The following is an 8,782-nucleotide window of genomic DNA, read 5'->3' on the forward strand; positions in this document are numbered from 1 at the left end:
GGCTGCTCCTAGAGCTGTAGCCTCATCTGACATCAAAAGTCAGAGGAGGCAGGGAAAGAAAGAAAGAAAGTTGGAAGTTTTAACTCTATCTCCTTACAGTAAAAATGATTTGTGAGATTTGTCATTTGATATGAGGCACAAAGAAGCAAGTGACTGAAATAATAATGACTTTGTGAATAGTAAAATTCAATGTTCATGATATTTTATCTTAGTTCCTGGCACTTGATCAGTTCTGAAGTCAAAATACATTATTTGATTATATTTATATTCCAAAGCTGATAATTAGTAACGAGTGGATGGCTATTAGCAGTTAGGCCTAATACTTGCTGTACAAGTACACCAGCAGTAAAATGATACAGTAGTTCACCAAAAAAACAAAAAAACAAAAAACACGTTCACTCACCCTCATGTCAGTCGAAACACCGCTGAAGAAGTTTGTATATCCACATAACACACGGAGAATTAGCTACATGTAGCTAGCGTATGTTATGTAGCTTATTAGCACTTACTCTGACTTTCAAACAAAGAAGAAAATATACGCGCAACAACTTTTATAGAGAAGAGGAAGGAGCAGCTCTTCCTGTTTGTCTGCAGTAATCTTATGCTAATTATTTTTTGGAATGCTATAGAATTTTTATTATTGGGTGAACTATCCCTTTAAGTAGGCTAAACAGTGTTTGAAAGACGGGCGTAATAAAAGGCTTTTGCTTTGTGCGGGGCGCGGTGGCAATTTCATCGAGTCCTTTTCAGAGCTGAAAGGCAAAAGTTTCGCTAATTGAGGCGGTGGCAGAAACTCAGCCGCCATTTCAGTCAGGCACGATGATGATAAGCCTATTAAGAAGCGTTTTGTCAAATACTCCTGCTCACTTCTATAAACGCTCTTTTTAGAGGAGCTCATTTGTGCCTTATTTATTTCTTTCTTCTGGCACGGCACACAATGACAAATTAAACGCTTTAGTTTCCACGGCAATGACATGGAAGCTCTCAAGCTATTCTGGGCTCTGAAAGAATGCCAGCAAAGTCAACTGCTGATATGCTCATCCCTGCTTCACTGGCTCAATTCTGTTTCACTGCATTAACTTTGAGTTCTGGCGCTATTCAAGGTTTTTTTTTTTTTGCATGAACTCATAGTTACACCGGCATCTTTAATGAATTACAGTCAATAGTAAGGTGAAATGACTCCGATACAGCGTCATTCATTGCAATTCATTTTGTTTGCAATCACACCTAAGCCAAACTAGTAATTTGTGACAATAAATGAGGCTATTCAAAGTAAATAAAGGCATTAATATAATTCAAGAAACAAAGCATAGACAACGATGGTATTTATTGGAGAATAATACAGCAAGGCAGAGTGGTATCTACCATATAGGTAATGCAGTTGCATTGGGGCCTGCAACGGTTTAGGTCCAGCACACACAGCCCCTCCTCACCACGATCATATCATGAGACTCTCCAGATCTATGACTACTGTACAGTATACACACGGCCACTAAGCTGTAACAGTAAGCAGTATACATTAGTACTTGATGAGCCAATGCATCATTCACCAAATAAATAATAATATAACATTAAACAGTTCTACATACCATTGTGTCAAGGTGCTGTCATGGAATTTCCAGGTTGGTGGGCAAGATGATAAATTAGGAGTCCACAAACATAGCACTTTAACTCCAAAATAATGTTCTGAGACTAATAGGAATGATTTCAGTTGAATATCAGTTTATTTAGAAGTGGCCTTGACTGTTTCAACCTGACTGTTGGTGGGTGGTTTCCTGCACTCTCCTATCTTGCTGTTTCCTGCTGCACTAAGATTCAGCAGCACCAAGACAGAGCATTCAGACCCCGTCATGATGTCATTTGCCACTCTGAGAAGAGCAGTTTCAGTTGAAGGCCTCTGACGGAAACCAGACTGGAATGTGTCATAGATATGTGTCAATCAATCAATCAATCAATCAATCAATCAATCAATCAATCAAGCAATCAATCAATCAATCAATCTTTATTAGCAGACACAAGGTCCAATAAAAACACACAGTAAAAGACAACACAACAACATCAAACAATTAAACAATTAACATCAGCACATCAAAAAGACTACAATAAGAGCCTGTACCAATGAGCCCAAGTGCTGGAGTGATACTTGATTGCACTAAGACTTGGCTGAGTCAGAAGCATGATTATGATATTCTGAGAAACATTCAGACGACAAATAAACTTATTTATTAAAAAAGGATCCCCATTAGCTGCCACCTAGACAACAGACGTCATCCAACAGCTAGCCCTCTAGCTGTCCAATAGCCCAAATATTAATATGTTCTGTACAACTCTTTATGCTTTAATTAGAAAACAAACATAGAATGAAAAGTGATGTGACAAACATCAATGTGTGTGTGAGTGTAGATGGGATCTGAGCATCCTTTTAAAACCAACCCTCCCTTTGATGGAACTAATATTGCATGGTCGACAATCCCAAGAGGCTATGGACCTGTACTGTATATGACGGTTTATAAAGTGAAAGTCATCTGACCACCACTCGCCCATCTCGTGGAGTGTGTATGAATACTTGAACTATGAATTATGTTGTTGAAAATAAAATTAAGAGTTTGAGTATGAATAACTGTGAAAATAGATAAGTAGGTTGGCCTTTTCTCAACACTAAGCCATGTAATAGCTAGTTTACACTACAAGACTTTTCCCCTGATTCTACACAGGATTTCCAGTTGGGCTCAGTCTGTTCTTGTTGACTCTAGTCTGCATTTGTTGTTGTTGTTTAGTTATTATTTAAACAATAAATGAAAATTAACAAACCAACTGTTCAATAAATGACATCTTTGTGATTGCTGACGCAGTTGCGGCAGCATAGGCGGATTATGACATGACGGGCCGCTGGGCCTGGATGCATAAAGCCCCCCCCTCACAGTGCACAATTAAGGCCAGAATAATAACTAAGACTCTGGGCCAGGTTTATCCATATATTGCATCGGGCGAGTGCCCAGGGGCACCAGCCAATTTGCCTTGGACACCACACATTCAAATTCAATTCTTTATAAGCTTTGTCATATTTTTTTTATATATTAGGTCTACTCCACGGCCAAAATCTATCTTCAATACTAAAAGAATATATGCATCATGAGAACGAATTGTGATTGGTGTGGAGGTGCCCGCCTCCTCCATCACATTTAAATAAGTTAAGTTAAGTTATCCTTTATTTATCCCCGTGGGGAAATTCATCCTCTGCATTTGACCCATCCTCTAGGAACCTTCCTAGAACTAGGAGCAGTGGGCAGCCGCAGTGCAGCGCCCGGGGACCAACTCCAGTTCTTTTGCCATTGCCTTGGTCAGGGGCACTGACAGGAGTATTAACCCTAACATACATGTCTTTGATGGTGGGAGGAAACCTGGAGCACCCGGAGAAAACCCACACGAACACGGGGAGAACATGCAAACTCCACACAGAAAGGACCTGGGACGGACCGGGGTTCGAACCCGGGACCTTCTTGCTGTGAGGCAACAGTAACTGGGTTTCCATCCAAATGTATCGCATAATTCAAGCGAATTTTGTGAAAATCCGCAAAATAAAATGCGAATTTATGCATGTTTCCATTCAGTTTTGTTTAGCGAGTTTTGGGAGTCGGCAGGTTGAGCAGTCGGTGGCGCTTCTCGTCAGGAGGAGGCGTAACGTGCCTGTGTGAAAAAAGGCGAGACACGCACATCCAAAACCTGTGTAGGGCAGGTGCTGAGCTCGAGGCAAGAATACAGAAAATAAATAAAGCTCGCACACTGCAGAGGCTCCAGTTTGGGTGTTTTTTATTTGACACCGGTGGTTACGTTTTGGGCAGCATGCGGAAGCATGAGGAAGGGCATGCTGCCCGAAACGTAACCACCAGTGTCAAATAAAAAACACCCAAACTGGAGCCTCTGCAGTGTGGGAGCTTTATTTATTTTCTGTAACGTGCCTGTGTGCCTGTAAGAGATCTCTATCAGCGGAGACCTGCTTTGATTGAGTCATCACCCGGTGATGGTGATGATCACCGTCCTCATCGTCGTAAAGTCGCCTTCAAAGCATGATGTTAGATTATAACGAACTAGTTGTGTGGCTTAGCCTTCCCAAATGTTGAGGCTCGTTTTTTAGAATTTAATACATAGAATTGCGAACGTTACATTCAATTTCATTCAGACTGCCTGGCGCTAATCGCCACCATTTCCCCCTGGAGTAGCATGAAGCGGAAGTGAAGTCACATCTGGTACGTCATCGTTAATTCGCAAAATCTGTTTCCATTGCAAAAGTTTGCATCTTCCTACTGTCGATACGCTGATAAATCCACCCCCTCCAAGCGTAAAAACATTTATGCGATATTTCGACCTTTATTCGAATTTCTGGTGTTTCCATTCAAGTTTATATTCGCATTTTGGGTAAATGCGAATATCCAGAGGTGGATGGAAACCCAGTTACTGTTAACCACTGAGCCACCTGTCCAAATGTGTCCAGTTCAAGCATTTTGTGCTGTGAGAGAAAACTGCTAAGAAAAAAAAGTAGGTTGAAAACTACTTTCCTGTGCTCACCACAGTCAGGCTTTTCTTAACCCCGCCTGTTAACTGGGTGAGAGGTCTCATCCTGTTGCTAACTGTAGACTAAGGGTGAGAAATCACAACTTTTTCACAACTTAAAAGAGTGTAGAACGAACTGGCCGAGTTTATGCTTGTGGAAAGGTTTTCTCTCTGACCTGGACGTGCGGTTTGTGATGCTTATAACTGTCATAATAACGAATCGCCTACCTACCTACATTGCAATATATTCAGTGGGCCGCACTATCTGATGACGTCTGGAAAAAAAAACAAATACAGAGCAGTAAGAATAAAGAATTTGGTGGCTTAAACAACTGAGTTGGTTAGTTTTTAGACCAATTTTGCTGGTGTTGTTCGGACCTTCGAGCCAATCACTGTGCTTAAAAACACGAGGCCCACCCAACCGGCAAGCCGGGCACAGTTTATTCTGGGCCATGGAGCTGACAGATTGTGTTGTGAAATAATCAACAAGGATTATCGGTAACCCTTTATTTTACAGGTACCCTAGTTACATATGAACTATTTGTAATTACACATGAACACCAAATGTAATTACACAGTAATTACCAATAGTTATAAATGATGTTCATATGTAGTTACATTGTAACGGACCTGTAAAATGGAGTGAGTCTGTTCAACTGTAGTTCATATGTAGTTACATGTTACCGGACCTGTAAAGTGGAGTGAGTCTGTTCAACTGTAGTTCATACTGGAATTATCTCAGGAGGCCTATATAGCTACACACATCTTCGCTCGCCCCTGGGATGTGCATCGGCGAGGACTTTTCCGAGGCTGGAGGCCTAGCTACACACATCTTCGCCCCCCCCCCCCCCCCCCCCCCGCCCCCCCTCTGTTCTCTGGTCAAGAAAGTAACTTGTAAATCAATCCCCCTTTGGTGAATGGCCGCGTATCCTGCTTTCATACATACTCAAGCTTAAAGGGAGATAAGGAATGTTTTTTCAGTCCCGAAGTGTGACATCTCTTTTACATAGTCCAGAACTCGGGTCCACTCTTAAGGTGTGAGTTCAACATTTGCTCAAGCCAGTCAAGACAGGTTCCCTCTGTCAAATCACTACACAGGCGATCGTACCTTAAGTAGGCTATGTCTCCTCTGTCCCGTGCCTCTTTCAGTTTAGGCAGGAGATCTCTCCTTTTTGCTCTAACAGCCTCGGAAAAGTCCTCGCCGATGCACATCCCAGGGGCGGTCCTCTTGAACTGCTTTCATTTCAGTCAAATGTGTGGTCACCCCTAGTAAGAAGTCTAAGGGGGTAGAAGAGGTTTTCATAGTGGCCACCAACTCACTGAGGCCTTGCAGGGAAATGGGGGAGAACTGTTCAGAATTGACGGCTGAGGTGGACAGACAGGAAGGGTTGTGGATTTGTAATTTAATAAATGAAATTCAGAATGAATGTTTACCATGCATGTTTCTGCTTTGAGTCTTTCATACATTGTACTGTATAAGTAAGTAAGTAAGTAAATAGTTAGAATAGTATGCATATTATTTATTATATTTCTTCATTGTTCAACTGGCAGAGGTACTTTTGAATGGCACGCCACTTTGAAGGCGGGACCTTTTACTCTCCTAAGGGGCCAAAATGGTGGCGGCGTAGCTCTGCTGCTGCACGCTGATGTTGCAATGGAACGATTAATTGGCTGTCATTCTTATCAATGTACGTTCTTTGGGGTGGTGGTGTGCACTGGTTTCAGTGAATATGGGGAAAACGTCCCAGACCAGAGAAGCCAGGTGACTTGTTATCTCTAAAATAAGTCAGTGTTTTGTCTCTCTTCTAAGCCTTCCTGTTTTGTAAACCGCGGCTCTGTGCTCTGTGCAGGCGTTTAGCGGAGGAATACGGTAGTTCTACGGTTGGGAGGAAATAGTGCCGAATGAGAGGGCTGTTTGACGGTAAAGTAAAGCGCTGAAAATTGTCAAAATAGTACATATAATAATAGTAATAGTCATGTACACTGATATTGATTTGTTAAGGTGGGCGTTGTTTTAGGTGGCTAAATTATGTTTTAGTTCTTGGCCCCCTGTACTAGAGAGACAGAGCTGTGGAGGCTGTTGCTTCAGAGTGCTGGGTCTCGATAGACGGTGCGCTCAGCGTCCAGAACACTGTACTGTACCTATTTCAGTTAGTCAGTGTATGCAACTAGCTGATAGGACCCCACTTCAAACAAACCGAACTATCCCTTTAAGTATGTCAACGGCGATAGAAGGTGGGAGGACTGGATTGCTCCCAGTGGGCCAGCAGTCTAAAACCTTGCCCTGATCCATACTGTAAGTGTACCAGGGATAAGTGAATGGGCATAATGAAATAGAGAGCAGAAAAGTCTCCTGTCAGGATGTCAGGATGACACAAAACCTACCTACCAAAACAGTGTTATTGTGCTTAAAAAGCACATAATGATAATAAGAATACGAATAAGAATAATGCAAAAAATCTTGATGGTAAAATGGACTGCATTTATATAGCGCTTTTATCCAAAGCGCTTTAATGTGCCTACATTCACCCATTCACACACCAAAGGTGACCAGCTGCCACGCAGGGTGCTGGCACAGCCATCGGGAGCAATTTGGGGTTCAGTGTCTTGCCCAAGGACACTTCGACATGCGGACTGGAGGAGCCGGGGATCGAGCCACCGACCTTCTGGTTAGTGGACGACGCGCTCTAACTCCTGAGCCACATCCGCCCCCATTACTTAATGCAGAGAGCAAACAGGAAAACCACAGGAAGTCTTCTGGGTATAAAGTCACTTGTTTTTCTTCCACCACTCATTGAGTTTCCATCTCTAGGAAACACCAGAACATCCACTGTAGGGGACGGATTTGGACTTACTGCTTTTCGAAGACAGAATGAAGAACACCTCTTGTCTGCTAGATACTAGCTTTGACTTTCCATATAAATTCCTGCCTGCTGTTTACATCTTAGTATTCATCGTCGGCCTGATAGCTAATGGTTGGGGATTGAAGTACTTGCTCCAGAACTGGGAGAAACTTAAGATTATCAACATTTTTGTTCTCAACCTTGGAATCACAGATTTTCTGTACCTGCTCACACTACCATTTCTGGTCGTGTACTATTTTTCGGGACGTCAATGGATCTTTGGAGAGGTGTTCTGCAAGATAACACGATTCTGCTTTACCCTGAATCTATATGGCAGCATTGGGTTCCTCACTTGTATCAGTGTGTACAGGTACGTGGCCATTGTCCACCCAGTGAGAGTGATGGGAAGAATAACTGCCACCCACTCTGTGGTTATCACGATAATGGTTTGGGTCTTGGTGAGCATTCAAAGTCTTCCAGACATGTTCTTCCCCAAGACATATGAAAACAAACTGAAATGTTATGACAGCACCTCTAAGTTCTATGTTGAAGATTACCTGAACTACAGCCTTGGATGGACTGTTACTGGGTTTTGCATCCCATTCCTCATCACATTGGGCTGCTATGGACATGTGGCTGTAGTCCTGTGTACCAGAAAGAGACTTGACAAGGTACAAAAGCAGAGAAGCTTGAAATTGTTGTTCATTTTGATCATACTCTTCGCTGTTTACATTCCCTATCATGTATTGCGGAGCCTCAACCTCTGGAGAAGAATCTTGATAAACCAGGGGTTGTGCCCTGAATGGAGAAACAGAGCCTACATCGCTCAACAGATAACCCGTGGCCTTGTGTGTCTGAACAGTGCCCTCAACCCCCTGGTTTACCTTCATGGAATTGAAGACCTTCCCGCTCAGCTCAGACGACTGTTCCGGCAAGCTCGTCAGACCGTCATGCGATCGTCCATCGCTCACAGTCCAGTTACAATGGTGGAAAGTCACTGCAACTTGTGAATGAAATGTAAAATTTTCGCAGTCATTCTCTTAACTCACATCTTTTTCTCTGCATCTTTGTAATGTATATTTTTGAGAGGCACTTTTAGTTTTTGCAACAATAATCCATTTTACTGTAGTGGATTTAATACATTTACTGCACTTTTTTTGTAATTTGGCAGATTGCTGTTATCACATGTGGAAAAAGCTCAAATTAAAGACAAGAAATGCATTTAAGCCACAATTCTTGTCACTGTGACTTTTCAGAAGTGTTGTGAGGAGAGTATTTTAAGGTGCGGTGGTCATGTTGCAGTCAGTTTATTAAAAAAAGTATCTTATGTATTTTATCTGGTTGGGTTTTGTCAGCATAGACTTGATGATGCATCTTCAGCTTCTACC

General features: G+C 42.3%; 1 pseudogene across 1 annotated transcript; it reads left to right on the top strand.

The window, feature by feature from the left end:
• The first annotated feature begins 7,423 nt into the window (after window positions 1-7,423).
• Window positions 7,424-8,404, top strand: LOC310785038 (P2Y purinoceptor 1 pseudogene; annotated as a pseudogene). The gene has a single exon. The product of its transcript is annotated as a P2Y purinoceptor 1 pseudogene (transcript).
• Window positions 8,405-8,782: the final 378 nt, after the last annotated feature.

This window comes from Poromitra crassiceps (assembly GCF_964638095.1).
Source record: "Poromitra crassiceps genome assembly, chromosome: 11".
Lineage (NCBI taxonomy): Eukaryota > Metazoa > Chordata > Actinopteri > Beryciformes > Melamphaidae > Poromitra > Poromitra crassiceps.